The sequence below is a fragment of the Ranitomeya imitator genome, chromosome 2, assembly GCF_032444005.1.
Source record: "Ranitomeya imitator isolate aRanImi1 chromosome 2, aRanImi1.pri, whole genome shotgun sequence".
NCBI classification, from domain to species: Eukaryota; Metazoa; Chordata; class Amphibia; order Anura; family Dendrobatidae; genus Ranitomeya; species Ranitomeya imitator.
In genome coordinates, this window is record NC_091283.1 from 261,562,062 (window position 1) to 261,578,544 (window position 16,483).

Genomic DNA, 16,483 nt, shown 5'->3' on the forward strand with positions numbered 1-16,483 from the left:
ATTCTAGCTGTATTGTCCCTTCCCTCACGTCCTATCACGAAGCCCGATTGATTGAGAGAAATGAGTTGTGGCATGAGCTCCGCCAATCTCCCCGCAATAAGACTGGCATAAATTTTTAGATCAACATTGAGTAGGGAGATAGGCCTATAGCTTCCACAGCATTCTGGGTCTTTGCCTTCTTTATGAAGAAGAGAAATGTGGGCTTCTAGTGACTGAGAAGGGAAAGGATTCCCACCCAGGACTGCGTTACAGACGTTCAGGAGGTACGGGCCTAAGATATCAGCAAAGGTTTTGTAATAGATTTTAGGGAGCCCATCTGAGCCAGGAGCCTTCCCCCTACCCCCCCCCAGACAGGGTGGACTGGAGGTCAGAGAGGTCGAAGGGTCTGAGTAGGCAATCTTGCTGGAGGTTGGTTAGTGTAGGGAGGTGTAAGGAGGATAAGAAAGCTTGGACATGGTATCTCCTCTGATTTTTATCTTCTGTTGTGTCATTATGTCGGAGTTGGTATAGGTCTTTATAGAAGGACAGAAAGGAGTCGGTGATTTGATTATAATGCTGGAGGACTTTGCCATCTTTAGATTTGATTCTGTGGATAAATGTACGGGTTTGGCGTTTTTTGATCAGCGAGATCATGAGTTTAGAGGCTTTGTCTCCGTGAGCAAAGATTTTGTTTTTCCAGGATAGATAATGTTTGGAAGACTGTGTGTTGAGGAGGTCCCTGAGAGATTGGCGTTTCTCGGTGAGTTGGGTGAGTGTAGTTTGAGAGAGTTCCTTTTTGTGTTGGGTATCCAGAGCTACGATATCATTGTATAAGGCAAGGATTTTTGATTTCCTTTGTTTGTTTAGGAAAGAGGCAATTGAAATAAAAACCCCTCGGATTGTGGCCTTATGTGCTTCCCATAACACGGGAGGAGTTATGTCTGGAGAAGCGTTAATATTGAAAAACTCTTGAAGCGACTCACGGATACGGTTTTTGAATTCCTCGCTATGTAGTATAGACTCGTTGAGCCTCCATGAGTTGAAACTAGAGTATGGTTTGTGAAATTCTAATTTAGTCAGTACCACAGAGTGGTCCGAGTGTATGGCAGGGATTATTTCAGCTTTTAATGTGGAAGGTAGAATGGATCTGGATACCAGTATGTAGTCAAGGCGGTGATAGGAATTATGGGGATGCGAGTAATATGTGAAATCAATATCAGAAGGGTGCAGATATCTCCAGGCATCGATCAGCTCTAATGAATGAATTTTTGATTTAAGGCGCGCCAAATCTTTCAGAGAAATAGAGCTTTTTTTTGTAGATGTGTCCAGAGATGGATCTAGAGCGATATTCAGATCACCCCCTAGGATGACTACACCTTCCTGGAATGTACGTAGGAGGGATAAGGCTTTGCGAAGCCATTTAAGGTGGCGTTTGTTGGGGGCATATAGACTGCCTAGGGTCACCATGTTACCGGCTATAAGCCCCTTGATGAAAACGTAACGGCCTTCAGGATCAATCTTGCTGTCTAGGAGGAGGAAGGGGACATCCCTAGCAAGGGCTATTGAGACGCCTCTAGATCCTTTTTGGGGGGAGCTAGCGTGGAACCATCTGTCAAAGAAGCATTTCTCAAAGGAAGGGGTCTTGTCGGGGATGAAATGGGTCTCTTGCAAGAGTAGTATATCGTAGCCTGATTTTTTGAAGAAGGCAAGTGTTTGTGACCTTGGGATTGGGGAGTTTAGACCGTGTGAGTTGTGTGAAATAATCTGAAAAGACTTACGGTTTACCGTCATGGTGGGAGTGATTGAAGGCAAGTTGGATGAGGATGAGACTCGACCATCGGATCCAGAGGAGGGAAAAGAAGGAGAGGGGTGGGAGAGATGGATGAGAAAGAGGGGGTTAGAATGGTAGATACACAGTAGTAAAAAAACCATTGACGTAGAGCATGAGGGTAGATAACCTTAAGTGAGGGGGAAAACATTGCAATTTTAACATCTAGGGAGGGAGAAAAAAGGGGATCAAGTAAAAGGGAGTTATAATTAGCTTCATGGTATAGGAGGCTAAGACTCCTAAATTGGCGGTGATAACGCTGCACAAGTATTTAACTTTATGGGCTAGTGATAAATGTCACAAAGCCCTTGAAACCATAAAGAACGTAGAGAAGTAGGTAAACAAAAAAGAAAAACGTTAGTGATTCTCCATTGTTCATCCGCCAGGATCATCTTCCTCGTCCCTAGGTGGCGTGCCTTTTGAAGAGCGACGTTTTGATCTTGAGGATTTCAGGGTAGATGCGTCTTGCCACGGAGGGGGGATGGGGAGAGATTTCAGACGGTGGGCCTCACAAGAAGTTTCTAGGACAAGCGGTTGGTCGAGTTGAATCTCCAAGGCTTCGCAGACAGATTTAATATCGGCAGTAGATTTAATAAGAAATTTCCGATCTTTTGCGGATATGGAGATACCAAAGGGGAAGAGCCAGCGATATGGATAATGCCTTTGTTGAAGGATTGAGGTGAGAGGTCTTAAAAGGCGTCTTTTATAGAGCGTGGAGGCAGAGAGGTCTTGGAAAATTTGGATTGGGGTTCCTCCAAAAGTGATAGAGTCTGCTTCTCTGGCTCTTTTCAGAAGTAGGTCTTTTGTTCTGAAGTCGAGGAAACGACATAAGACATCTCGAGGAGCTTCGTCGGGCTTCGGTTTGGGCCTCAGTGCTCTGTGGACTCTCACCATATCAAGTTCTGATGAGTCTGAGGAAGTAAGGATTGAGTGAAAAATTTCAGTGACGGTGGAAATCAAGGCATCTGGAAGTATGGACTCGGGGACACCTTTGAGTCTCAGATTGTTCCTTCTTTCCCTATTTTCATGGTCTTCCAGTATGGTATATATCTTATTGATGTGGTCCTCATGCCGTTTATGGCAAGTTAGATTGGAGTTAGAGCTTTGGACTATTTCCGCATGGGAGGCCTCTATCGCTTCAATTCTGTGTCCCAGTTGGCTGAGGTCTTGCTTGATGGTAGAGAGATCTCTGCTTATGGGTTCTAATGTTTTGCCTAGAATCCTTTTAATAAATGATCTCGTTACCAGATCACCCTTGTCCTGGTCGTCATTGTCTCCGTCGCTCTCTCGTTCGGATTCTGAGTAAGTTTCTGGATCTTTCCCTATTGAGTGAGAGGATTTAGCAGAGTTGGATGTGTTGCCTTGCTTTTTCAGGAATTTATCCATGTCTGCAAGAGGTTTGGAGCTGGTGGACTTTAACCCCGATCTCGTCAGCTTTTGTGAGGGTTTCACCATCATGCTTGAGGTGTGCAGCAAATAATGAGAACTCCCAGATCACCCTCAGTTTCTCCCAGGTGTGGGTTTACATCTTATGGGGGTTGGTGAGAAACCAAGGAAGAGAGATTAGGTGAAGCTTAAAATTGGCTTTTATAGGGAGCTATTAACACATCCACAGTTATCGTGCCAACCTAATGGATGTTAATCAGGTGGGTATGGGGCAGCAGGAGATAAGGTGTACTTGTGGTCTGTATATAAAGAGTTAACTCAGCACAAGAAGTAGCTTCTGTTTCTGTGTTTATGTTTAATCAGGTACTGTTGCCCTCAGCGTCCACATTAAACTGTTCCAGTCCAGCAAGAGTTAAACAATTGGGTATGGGGCAGCAGGAGATGAAGTGTGTTTATGGGTTGCAGACTTGAAGCGATCCCAACATGAGGTGCAGTCCCTGCACTGCACACTCCCTCCACAGCCAGACAGAGCTTCTTATCTGTCACGGGGGTTGTTTTCACTCTGTGCGGCTAATTATTTTTCGTGGGAATCAGGAGCAGAGCAGCCTGTTGCTGCTTTTTTAAGCTGTGTGCAATTTTGTTGCTTGGTTACACTCTGTATCCCTCCGCCCTGTATATAGTGCGAGGTGCCTGCAGCATCTGTTCTAATGCAGTCTGGTGAGACTCCTGGGAGTAAAAAATAGTGCAGGGGTATGACTTGGGCTGCTGGTCCCTCTGCTCTTCACTGCACACTAATCGCCGGGGTTCCAATGCAGGTGAGACTACCACGCTGTTGTTAGTTAGTTGGCAGCGTTAGGTAGTGCAGGCGCGCAGCTAGGAGTGCGTGTCCTTCCGCCCTGCATACAGTGCTGCTGGTGGGACGTTTGGGAGATGTAAATAGTGCAGGGGAATGACTGGAGCTGCGGATCCCTCCGCCCTGCACTAGACGTCGGCTGCTGATGAAGCTGAGCGGCCGGAACTACTTCACTGCTGTCACTTGCAGTGATGTGTGCTTCCGCCCCTGATTTTAAGCTCTCCCACTTGTGTGCCTCCTATGGTGGGGAAGAAGGGGGATCGCTGGGGATATGTAACACAAATAAAGTTGCCCCGCAGGCTGAATTTAGTAGCACACTATCTGTAGCTGTGCCTTTAGATCTGTGCTGTTGCAGGGACTATTTTTCCCCTATGCAGCTGCTCTGTATGAGCGATCCTGTGCTCTAAAGAGTGTCTGGTTTTGGGGGGAAAAAGAGTGGTGCCTCTCCTGAATGTGCCTCTGGGGTCCCCTGATGGATTGGGATGAGGTTCACAGTACCTTGGGGTCCGTTTGGCAAGTCTCTGTTTCTTTTTCTCCTCACGTTGGAGTGTGTGAGGTATATCCCTCCGCCTCTCTCACACGCAGGTGTCCTTTCGTTTAAAGTTAATTATATCCACAGTTGAGGTTAAAAATCTTCTGGAACCTGCTTCCAGCAGGTCTAGGTTCCCTTAGGAAAGTCTCCCGATGTAGGAATCCGGGTTAAATGTCCAATTTTTGTCGATTATTCTCTGGTTTAGAGGGAGCTCAGGGTTCCTGCTTCCTACCACATCAGCGCTCAAACCACACCCCGCAAAATTTGATCTCTCAAGTTATGATGCAAAGGAGCAAAAAACAGCAGCTGCCATTGGATGGGTCTGCGTCCAGGCTCTGCAAAGTTTGCACAAGGAGATTGATCACTTGCGTTTAGAGCTGCATACAGTTATAGAGCAAAGGATCAGCTTGCAATCAGCTTTGAGAGATCAAGTGAAACAACATGACAAAATGGAAAAAAGTTTTGAAGAATATATGATAAAAAAAATATGAATAAGCGCAGGAGGAGACAGCAGCCTGTGTCAGATAGTCATACTGCACATGTTAGAACCATGATTGCACATGAGAAATGGTCAGATTTGTTAGAATGTGATGACTTAGAAAATGAGGTAGAATTGCATGCCAGACCTATTGTGGTAACAAAGACCAAGAGAGAAGTCACTCAGAGTAGGGAAGATAGGATGGATGCAGGAGATGCAGCTGTTGGCGCAGAATCCACCATGACAGAGGAAACTAGAAATTATACAGCAGGAGAGCTAACAGAATTAGCTACCAGGTATAGGCAGCAAGCAGGAGAGAATTTATTAACATGGATTCTCAGGTTATGGGATTTGGTCATAGGAATTGCAAATATTTGTATTGATCCCATGGTGTGTCTAAAAATGAGACGTGCAAGGGACACTGCAGAGAATTTTTCCCTATTGCATTGGTGAGGGATTCTGTGGCACAAGTGTATGATTCTCCTGTTGAATTAATACCACAAACACGATGGGAGTCTCTTGCAGATGGTGTGCTGAGACTGAGAGAAATCGCATGTATAGGTGGTATAACTCGCAATCCTTTGCCAGATATGAATGATCATTTTGGAAGGGGGCCAGTGTTGAAAAAATAAGGAACAGCTATTTTTTCTAAGTAATAATACGGTGAGAATAGGAAAGGAAAGCAAAATTGAATTGTGTGGATAAAACAAATCTTATTTAATGTCCATTCAAAAAGTGGTTACAAAAATGAAGAAAAAGTAAATTCATAATTTCATAGCACACAAATCAAGTATTGGATTATAAAGAGAGAAATTAAGCATAGGTCTTACGTATGTCTTTGAGGCATGATGTGGTCCATGTGGAGAGTTCTCAAGAAATGAGAAAGTCTGCCCCCTACTGGTGCTGGGTCTCCCTTATATACGCTTTTGACCCATAGACTTCCATTGGTTACCAATTTTTCCTACCTCCTAACCACATATGGCGACCTACCGCTATATCCATAGCTCGTACCATATTAGCATAACCTAGTAGCTTGCAAAGTATTGGTTCTGTACATTACCTCATAGTACATTATCTAAATATATTTTGTTTGTTAGTTACAAGTAACATAAGTAATCCACATATAGCCTAAATATGACAAGTATCCTTTTACTTTTGACATACAGAGAACAGATGTATAAGCCAAGATCTTCTGAATAGCTTGCACACACACACTACCCAGAGCTTCTGTTCAATAATTGATCTCTGTATATACGTTGCATTAATATTATTATTATTAAGATTTTACATTCCCCCCTGATTATGATTTGAAAAATATCATAATCAATCCTAAACTCTTTCTCTCACCATTCGTATCACATTCATTCTTTATTCTGAAAACCTTGTATCAACATCTGTCTTGAATGTCATCTAAATTTTGGAGACTAAAATAAAATTAAATCAAAAATTATATTTTTCTTTTTAGCATTTCACTTAAAATATCATCTTCCTTTTTCATTTCTATCTTTATCTTTTTATAAATATTCTTCATTTTACACATAATAACTATTTGATATACTATACACAGCAAAACTATAATAAATATAATAATAATATAATAACAATCGGATTAGATAATACATTTCCTGCTGCCATTTTCACTGAAGACTGTGACCAACTAGTTACTGATTTTCCTAAATTTCTCCACCAAGATGCGCCTGACATACTCGTCCATTCATGTTCAATATCACTTAGATTCCCTTGCTCATGTCTGAATACAATTTCAGCTTCTCTTAGTTGTTTTGTTAACAAATTTAACAAATCCTGGTCTTCCTTTATCTCATTTGTCCACATATTCCAAGGAAAATTATTTATTTGGGACAAATTGAACTGTATTGGAAGGATTTTTAGATTTCTTGAACCTATTAACGTAATATTAATACTTCCTTCTTTGAGAAAGTTTTCACATTTTCCTCAATACAATATAAACCTATTGTCAGATTTTCAACATATACACAGGATGAAAAGAATGCAGAAACAACTTCTTTTTCTGACATAACTTGGAAACAAATCTTATTAGCGCTTACTGGTGTCACCAAGTCATGGATCATGTGCACAGTCTCAACTCTGGCAGGTCATGAGGTATGATTATGGAAACATGAATGGTAAATGACTTTATCCTGTCCAGGTAAATACATTACCTTAGAGACAAAATTTAAGCATGAAGAAATGTCTAATTGTTCAGTGTCAAATGCGAAATCTGTGTACTGTAGTTATTAATATAGCAATTGTGTACGACTAACAGGGATTCCCAGAACAGTTATAAGAACCAGAGTTTCTTCTCTTCCCGACACTGGAATCAGTGATATTCCTACACAAATGTTCTGTTCACATCATAGTAACATAGTAACATAGTAACATAGTTAGTAAGGCCGAAAAAAGACATTTGTCCATCCAGTTCAGCCTATATTCCATCATAATAAATACCCAGATCTACGTCCTTCTACAGAACCTAATAATTGTATGACATCCTAACCACTTATTTACCCACAAATCTGTATGATTTAATGCAAAATTATATTCTGTAGGCAAATTCCTCATTAGTCCTAAAGGTGTAATTCCACTTTGTAAGGCTTGTGCAATCATTTTCAGATAGGTGGAATATTCAATCTGAATTTCAAGACATGTTTTGGCCACTTGAGATTCCTGTTCACTTTCTATTAAAGCTAAAGTTGCATCCTGTAGATGTGACACGGAAGATCCCAATACAACAGCAGTGTTCAAAACCATCTTTTCAAGGACTTGATTCAAATTTTTCTGAATCTTTACCCCTTTACCTCCAATATACCCCACATTATCCAAATCTGATTTAAGAGTATTTATGTCCATAGTGTTAATTAGACTTCCTACTGTTCCTAATCCCCCCAAAATACCTTCTAACACTCCCCTCATAAGGTACCGTTACACTAAGCGACACTGCAGCGATATAGACAACGATCCGACCAAAACTAGATCGCTGGAGCGTCGCTGTTTAGGTCGCTGTAGAGACGTCAAACACAGCAACTCCAGAACGATGCAGGAGCAATCCAGTGACGTCACGGCAACTCACTTATCGTTCTCGCTCCATGTAAAAACGTTGCTGGCGTCATTGCTTTTGATGTCAAACATGATGATACACACCGATCTAGCGACCAAATAAAGTTCCGGACTTCTAGCTTCGACTAGCAATATAACAGCGGGATCCAGATCGCTGCTGCGTGTCAAACACAACGAGATCGCTATCCAGGATGCTGCAACGTCACAGATTGTTGTCGTTCTCGTTGCAATGTTGCTGAGTGTGACGGTGCCTTAACTTCTAACTTGTGCTGGGGTTCTTTTCCCAAACCATTGTTCTATTCCCATTTCCATGTTAATGAGATGTGATTGACACTGGGGATATCTAGAAGAGATTTTCCAGTTAGACATGTTAAAAGTCCATATCATAGTCATAAACACTCCATCTTGTAATAAAGGTTTGGATTGGAATTGGTTAATTTGAAAAGGAGTAGATGGTTGAAATCTTGTCTGTGTGCATACATTATCTATTGCTGACCATATATTCACATTTACATCTTTACATTGTTTGTAATTATTTTTCGTTAAAACGCAACATTGGTAAAGTCCAGAATCCTTAGGAGATGGATTATCTACAGAAAAAATAAAATTCTTATTCAACCATCTCACATTACCGGATTGACCTCTGTGTATAACATTTGTTGGACCATTTGAAAAACTTCCCAAAAATAATCTATCCTTGGTCCATGTTAACAGAGATTCTGAAGGTAATCCTAACCTTGTGTTGCATTTTAATAATAAAGGAGACATATTTTCTTGACTATGTACTGCTTGTGGGGTGACCCTTACTTCTGGAGCTATAGTATTTGTTACTGTAAAAATTACAGATACCTGTACTTGTACTGGTTCTCTAGTTATCTGGAAGTTCCATGTTTTTACCCAATCTTCATCTCCCTCTGTAATAGAAAGTAATGAAGGATCTAAAATTTTCCCAAAAAGTTGTGTCTTTAACCAAATATGTTTTGGATGTTTCAACTTTCCCTTTTGCGATCTTATCATTTGTAATATCACCCGACCACACAGCCTTTTCTTCACCTCTTATCTCTATATTCCAGTATAAAACATCTGTAGGATTACATTCCCATGTGCCTGTCTTATTATTGTGTACATAATCTCCTTGTAACTGTATAAACCCAGCCTTAGGTCCTGTGGTAGCATGTAATATTATGTCAGTGTCGTGTATGAAGTGTAACTCAATACAGCATTTTACACCGTAACCAATGCAAATGTTTCCGGTAATATCTACTGAATTGTCCGGTACGTCTTCATCTATTAAGTTTTGTAGACTTGATCCTCTTGGTTTCATCGAATGTAGAGTTCTTTCGAAAGGTTCATTCACTTCACTAGTGTTGGTTCCACGATGCAAAATATCTTCTACGTAGATCACAGTTGAAATAGTACATAATAGCAGAAATGTGATTCCCATCAGATAGTAGCTTTTCCTGGGAAATGTCTTCTCCTGAAGGATTGGTGTTGATTCCCTTCCATCAAGGACATGGTGTTTCATATTCCAGCTCTTATTGGAATCCATTTCTTCCTAAAAGAAATGCAGTATCATTATTTTGCAATACACAATTTGCATTGATCAACATGTACCCACACTCTTTGTTGTCTGCGGGTATTTTTAACCACATTAGATGCTCGTTGCACAAGAATCATGACTTGTCCCATGGTTTCGATTATCTCAAAGGGACCTTCCCAGTTACTTTCCCAAGGTCCACTCTTCCTGAAAGTTTTAATCATCACTAGAGCCCCTTTCTTGAATTTGGATTCATATGGTGGCTCCATTCTCTGCATTCTTGATGCAACATGTGGAAGAAGAGTTTTCCGGCAACAATTGCAACCATTTGGATCTTGCAACAACATCTTTTTGAGGTGTGAAAAAAATGGTTCATGTGGAAAATGGCAATTTTTTTTCCCTTCATTAGTTCAAAAGGAGTAAACTGAGTTGTGGAAGAAGTTGTTCTTCTCACACTCAACAGTACAAAAGGTGCTGCAACAACCCAAGTATTGCCTTTGTCCAATAACATCTTGGCAATTCTGGATTTTATTGTTCTATTCATCCTTTCCACAATACCAGCAGACTGTGGATGGTAAGGTACATGGAACTGTTGTTGTACCCCTAGAATAGTACAAACGGCTTGCATGATTTTTCCTGTAAAGTGACTTCCTCGATCAGAGGAGATCATTCTTGGGATCCCCAAGTACAAAAGACATGATAAACTAATTCTCTAACTGTAGACAAAGCATCATCTTTCCTAACAGGTAATATTTCAACCCATTTAGAAAAAACATTTACTACAACCAATGCATACCTGAGATCATTTTTACGTGATGGTAACGGTCCAATGTTGTCGATTTGTAATGTGGACCATGGACCATCTGCAGGTGCGGTTCGCAGTAGTGGCGGTTTCTGTCCTTTTGGTCTTGGATAAATTTGAGCACAAATGAGACATAATTGCACAATACTTTATACAGTCTCTTCTATCTTTTCCCAGTAAAATATCTCTCTGAGAATGCCTAACAATTTCTGTTGACCCATGATTATATTTTGTGAACTCAACCTGTAGAACTTTTGGTACAACAGGACGCAACTCCCTGTTTAAGTCATGGCACAAAACCCCGTTTTCACAAACAAAGGGAGGTTTTGGATCAACCCGGGAAGCAACAAGAGATGTGTCTTTTTCTTTTTCTTCCGCAAAAGAAGGGATATGCGTGTCTGTTCTTTAAACTGCTAAAATCTCTAAAGTTTCAGGGTGAAACACTTCTTATCCTGTCAGGGCTGCCTCTTTGGCTAACCTATCTACAGTGGCATTTCCAACAGATAATTCATCAAATTTTTTATGGGCAAGGACTTTGACAATAGCAAAACCATTAGGGGTTTTCAATGCTATCTCAAAAATTGTTTTCAGTGTGTCACTATGTACAAGAGTCTTATTAGAAGAATCTACATAGCCTCTTTTCCCCAAACTGGCAAATAATCTGTCATCAGCTTCGTTCAGCTGTAGTACCATTTTTATCACTTCTAGCTCTGCCCTTGGAGCTGAAAAATTACACAGTAATTTGTGTTTTACAACCTGTGATCTTTTGGGATAAATAATGGCATATCATGAATAGTAGTGCCCATCTGAATAAAATCTGGAACCATGTACAAAAATTGGTTCATCTGTTGCCTCTGGGTTCCGTCTGAAAAGCGATGGACTAGGATCATGAAAAGACTAAACAATCATGAGTTTGCCCTTCATATTGCATCAACTGAGGAAGAACATATTTGGCCTTATAATCTACCTCAATTTGTTTTGGAGACAATGACAATAACCAATGAGCAAAGCTCTGTGACACACCTGGGATATTGTTCTCAAAGAGAAGTTTTAGTGTAGAATGAGGAGTTTGAAAAGTGATTTTGTTGAACCCAACAATTAGTTCAGGTGCTTTGACTGCTAAGTACACCTCTACCAAGTGTCTTGCACAGGTTTCAAAACCTATTTCTACAGGTAAGAGAAGCTTAGAAAAATAGCCCAAAATTCTCCACTCTTCTCCCTACAACTGTAGCAGCACAGCAGACACAGATGTCTCTGATGTGTGTACTTGCAAAGCAAATGGAGCCGAAGGATCTACTGTGGACAAAGCAGGTGACTTTTGTAAATTGATTTTCAATTGTTCAAATGAAGTTTGTTGTTCATCACCCCAAGGACCAAAGTAATCACTATTTCACCTTTTAAAAGATCATACAAGGGTCTGGCCTTGTCTGCAAAATTATCAATGAAGTCCCTTGAATAGTTCTAACCCTAAGACCCAAGAAATGTCACAATGCCTTCTATGATGTTGGAATTGGTAGAGAAGCAATTGCCTCTATTCTTTCCTGCAGTAGCTGTATTTTTCCTGGACTCAACAACACTCCCAAAAACCTGACCTTGGTTTGCATCAATTTGACCTTTTTGGTGTTCAATTTCAACCCTGCATCATGCAGCAGCTCAAACAATTCTGTCAGAAGAGAAACATGTGATTCTTTATCCTCAGAAGACAACAGAATATCATCAACATATTGCAAAATACAATCTGGTCTAGAAAATCTAGATAATACCTTTTGCAACCCCTGATGGAAAACACTAGGTGACAAATGTGCTCCTTGAAGTAACCTACAAAACAGATATTGTTCATCCAAGAAAGTAAATGCAAACTTGTAATGACAACTCTTTTCAAGAGGTCAGTGCTCAGTCAGAAGGCTAATGAATACAGATTTCAAAAAACTGACCATCACATCCAAACATAGACTAAGTGTGAATAGGTGCTGAACCTAGAGTCACCAACTCATATACAGTCAAATAAATAAGGCAGCACACTGTAGCGCTAAAACATGCAAACATGAAAATTAGTGCATTACTGCACTAGAAATATGAAAAAATGAGAGCGTTTAGCGCATAAATTGGCCAATTCATGTGTACCTGGTAGCCACATTAGGGCATCTCTCGTATACCAGGTCCTAAACTTTTTTGAAATCTGTATTCATTATCCTTCTGACTGAGCACTCCTCCACCTCTTAGCCACAGGTGTTTTAATCGCAGCAGGTCCATTACTCCTCCACAGAGAGAGAGAAATTTAGTCTAAGAGGTTTCACAGGTACCCATTCAGATGAAGACGTTTATTCTCAGCGAGGAAAGGAAAGTTTAGGACCTGGTATACGAGAGATGCCTTAATGTGGCTACCAGGTACCCATGAATTGGCCAATTTATGCGCTAAACGCTCTAATTTTTTCATATTTCTAGTGCAGTAATGCAGTTCAATTTTCATGTTTCATGTTTGCATGTTTTAGCACTACAGTGTGCTGCCTTATTTATTTGATAGAATCAATTGATTCTGGAGACAATTTATACTGACGTTGTGGTGGAAGATCTCGCCCTTCCACATTTACAACAACATCCTTCATTGTACCAACCTCATTCCTGAACAGAGCCCAAAGAAAAGGAAAAAGCTGTACAATTTCTGTCAATACCTCATCACCACCAGTTTCAGGCCACAAATTATCTGTTGACACAACATAATTTAAGCAAATACTTCACTTCTAACGTGGCTATAATCACTAGGGTCAATGACTTCAGGTTTACAACCATTAGAATCTTTCCAGATCACTTGATTTCCTAGATCGACTACCCAACCGAATTTCTGCACAAAATCTGTGCCAAGTATATTTTCAGAATCACTACCATAGCAAATGTCAATTCCTGTTTTGAAAGAACTAGGTATTTCCAACGTCACATTGGTAACCAAGGTTGCTCTAGTTCCACCTTTCCACTAAAACCAATAATAGTACAAACTGGTGAATCTGGTTGTAGCTTCAAATCAAGATTTGTAACACGTAATTGAGCTCCTGTATCAATAAGAAATACAACATTCTGTCCTGCTAAATTTCCATTGATAAATGGTCTTCCACAGTCATCCAATGCAACGAGTCACAAATTCCAATGAATGGGGTGTAGGAGTAGTCTGTGATTGTCAGAAGATGGAGGAGATGGGAGAAGACCAATGTCCTTATTAAAACCACTTGAAATTCTGTCCCTGGACTCAGTCTCCTTCACTGTCATCTCTCTGATCTGTCTGATTAATGGTGCATATGGTGACTGCTGTTATGATCCGGTGACCTAGGAGCTGCATGAGAACTTTCACTGGAGAAAGTGGCCACTGTACTGACCGCAATCCTGAACTTAACACCGCAATTAGAAGTAGCCGTGGAGTGTACCTAACACACCTAGACACCTCGTCACAGCCGGAGAACTAAATACCCCTAAAGATGGAAATAGGAATACTATCTTGCCTCAGAGAAAATCCCCAAAGGATAGACAGCCCCCCACAAATATTGGCGGTGAGTCGGAGAGGAAAAAACATACACAGGCAGAAAAACAGGATTAGCACAGGAGGCCACTCTAGCTAGATAGGACAGGATAGGACAGAGTTATGTGCGGTCAGTATAAAAACCCTTCAAAACATCCACAGCAGAATATACAAAAACTTCCTACATCTTTACTAAAAGATGTAGGAGCGTAAATCTGCAACTCCAGTGAATCCTACAATCAGAGCAGGAATAAAACTGAAACAAGCACACTGGCAGTGTGCCACAGGAACAAAAACCAAACACTTATCTTTGCTGAAATAGGCAGCGAGCAGGAGAAGCCAGAAAGTAATCCAACACTTCACAAGGAACATTGACTACTGGCAAGGGCTAAAGGATCCTGCCCACTTAAATATCCCAGTCAGAATTGTAATCATCCGATACACCTGGCCAGGTCTGTGACTCAGAGACAACTGCATTCCCACCTACAACCACTGGAGGGAACCCAAGAGCAGAATTCACAACAGACTGCGTTTGTCTGTTGTCAGTCTGAGTGGGTGCAGAAGAATGTAATGGAGGTGTTGAAGGTTTGGTGGATGATTTTGGCATGAGTCCATTTTCCCTTCCAAGCTTACCTGTTCCTTGTGTACCTGTCTCCGAGTCTGCTCTCAAGAATTTTCTGCACTGCCATTTAAGTGTCCAGGTATACCACAAAAATAACAATGGATATTGTTCCTTTGTGTAGTATTTTTACCTCTATGATCAATGTAATCTGTGTTCTTGGATGTTCCTGTGGGTCTAGGTTTCAGCTGACTTCTTTCTCATGAACTACAGCTATTTTAGTCAATAAAAACTGTTGCTTCTTGTAATGATGGCTGAGGACTAGCCAATTGCTCTGAGGCAGGATCTAAATATTTGAACTTTTTTACAAAAAATCTGATCATGGACGTTGGCTCCGCATGAGGCCTAAGATCCATCACCATCCTAAAGGCCTGTTCAAATTTTACCAAAAATGCAAATGGGTCATCATTAATATTAGTTCGTACATTTTCCAGAACATCAATTGTAGGAGTGGCTTCGCCGGTTGTAAACAATATTGATCGTTCTTCAAAAAGAACCTGAAGACCCACCTCTTCCGACAAGCCTACAGCCTGCAGTAACCACCGATCGACCAAACCGCTGCATGACCAGCTCTATCCTCACCTACTGCATCCTCACCCATCCCTTGTAGATTGTGAGCCTTCGCGGGCAGGGTCCTCACTCCTCCTGTACCAGTTATGACTTGTATTGTTTAAGATTATTTTGTTTAAGATTATTGTACTTGTTTTTATTATGTATACCCCTCCTTACATGTAAAGCGCCATGGAATAAATGGCGCTATAACAATAAATAATAATAATAGTCTAAGTCTGTCTTCTTTTGTGCTATGCGTCAATTGATCATCATTTAATCTGGGTGTGGTCTGTAACCTTTTTCTCATATGTGAGGGTAACCATACTTTGAATATCTTATATTTTTGTTCATCATTAAGATTAAACTTATTCTGTGTTTGATTAAAATATGTCCGCACTATAAAAGGCATCCATCTTGTCATTGAAGTTTGGAATGTCTTTTACAATTTTCATTAACTGATCGTGTATTTTCAGATTAATGCGTGCAGCTCTGTCATGGAATTTTTCCTGTTGTAGTTCATCTGCTTGTAAATCTTCTACTGAAACAGCTGGATTTTGTGTGTCTGGTACAAATGATGCGGCGGCATTGTCTTCCTGTTTGCTTGATCGTGTAACAACAGAAGCTTTTTTATCTTGGTGTAATTTGGACAATAATTCTGCTCGAGTATCAATTTGATCTTCAAATTGTTCATTATGCTCTGACAATATCAAACAATTTGGACAATCGAAGTAAACCCCGTCAGACTCTTGTGTTACCTTGTGTGTCAGTATGACCAATGTCTTGTGTGATAGTACATGCTTTATGTGTTTCAGTTTTCTCAAAGACTAAATTATTGTACACTCGGACCATGTGCATTCCATTTTGAAGCTTTCTCTGTAACTTGTTTTACTGAGAAAAACCTCTGATCAATTATAAGATTCTCTTTTTCACATTGGCTATACAAACTAGACCATAATTGTGAATCTGTATGGCTATGAACAAACTTAAACTCTATATTACTTTTCTTAGAATAATCATGAATAAAATCCATTTTCTCACCTATGGAATGTATTTTCCTCTATTGGATTGATCCAACCGTCAATGGATGGTCCTCTGTGTCTTTACTGAAATCCTCAGACCTCCGATGGGACACATGTAGCTCTTTATGGTTGGGGACACAAATCTTCACTCCTCTGTAGGCTCTGTCTGATCCTTGTGACGTGAAATAGTGGAATTCCTGCACCTTGAACAACAGGTGTTTAGCAGAGCTCTCCTCCACCTGTGTGCAATCAAAAGGAATCCACCCAAAATAGCACAAACATCAGATTTGGCTGGGCTCCCCAAAATGTTAGAAA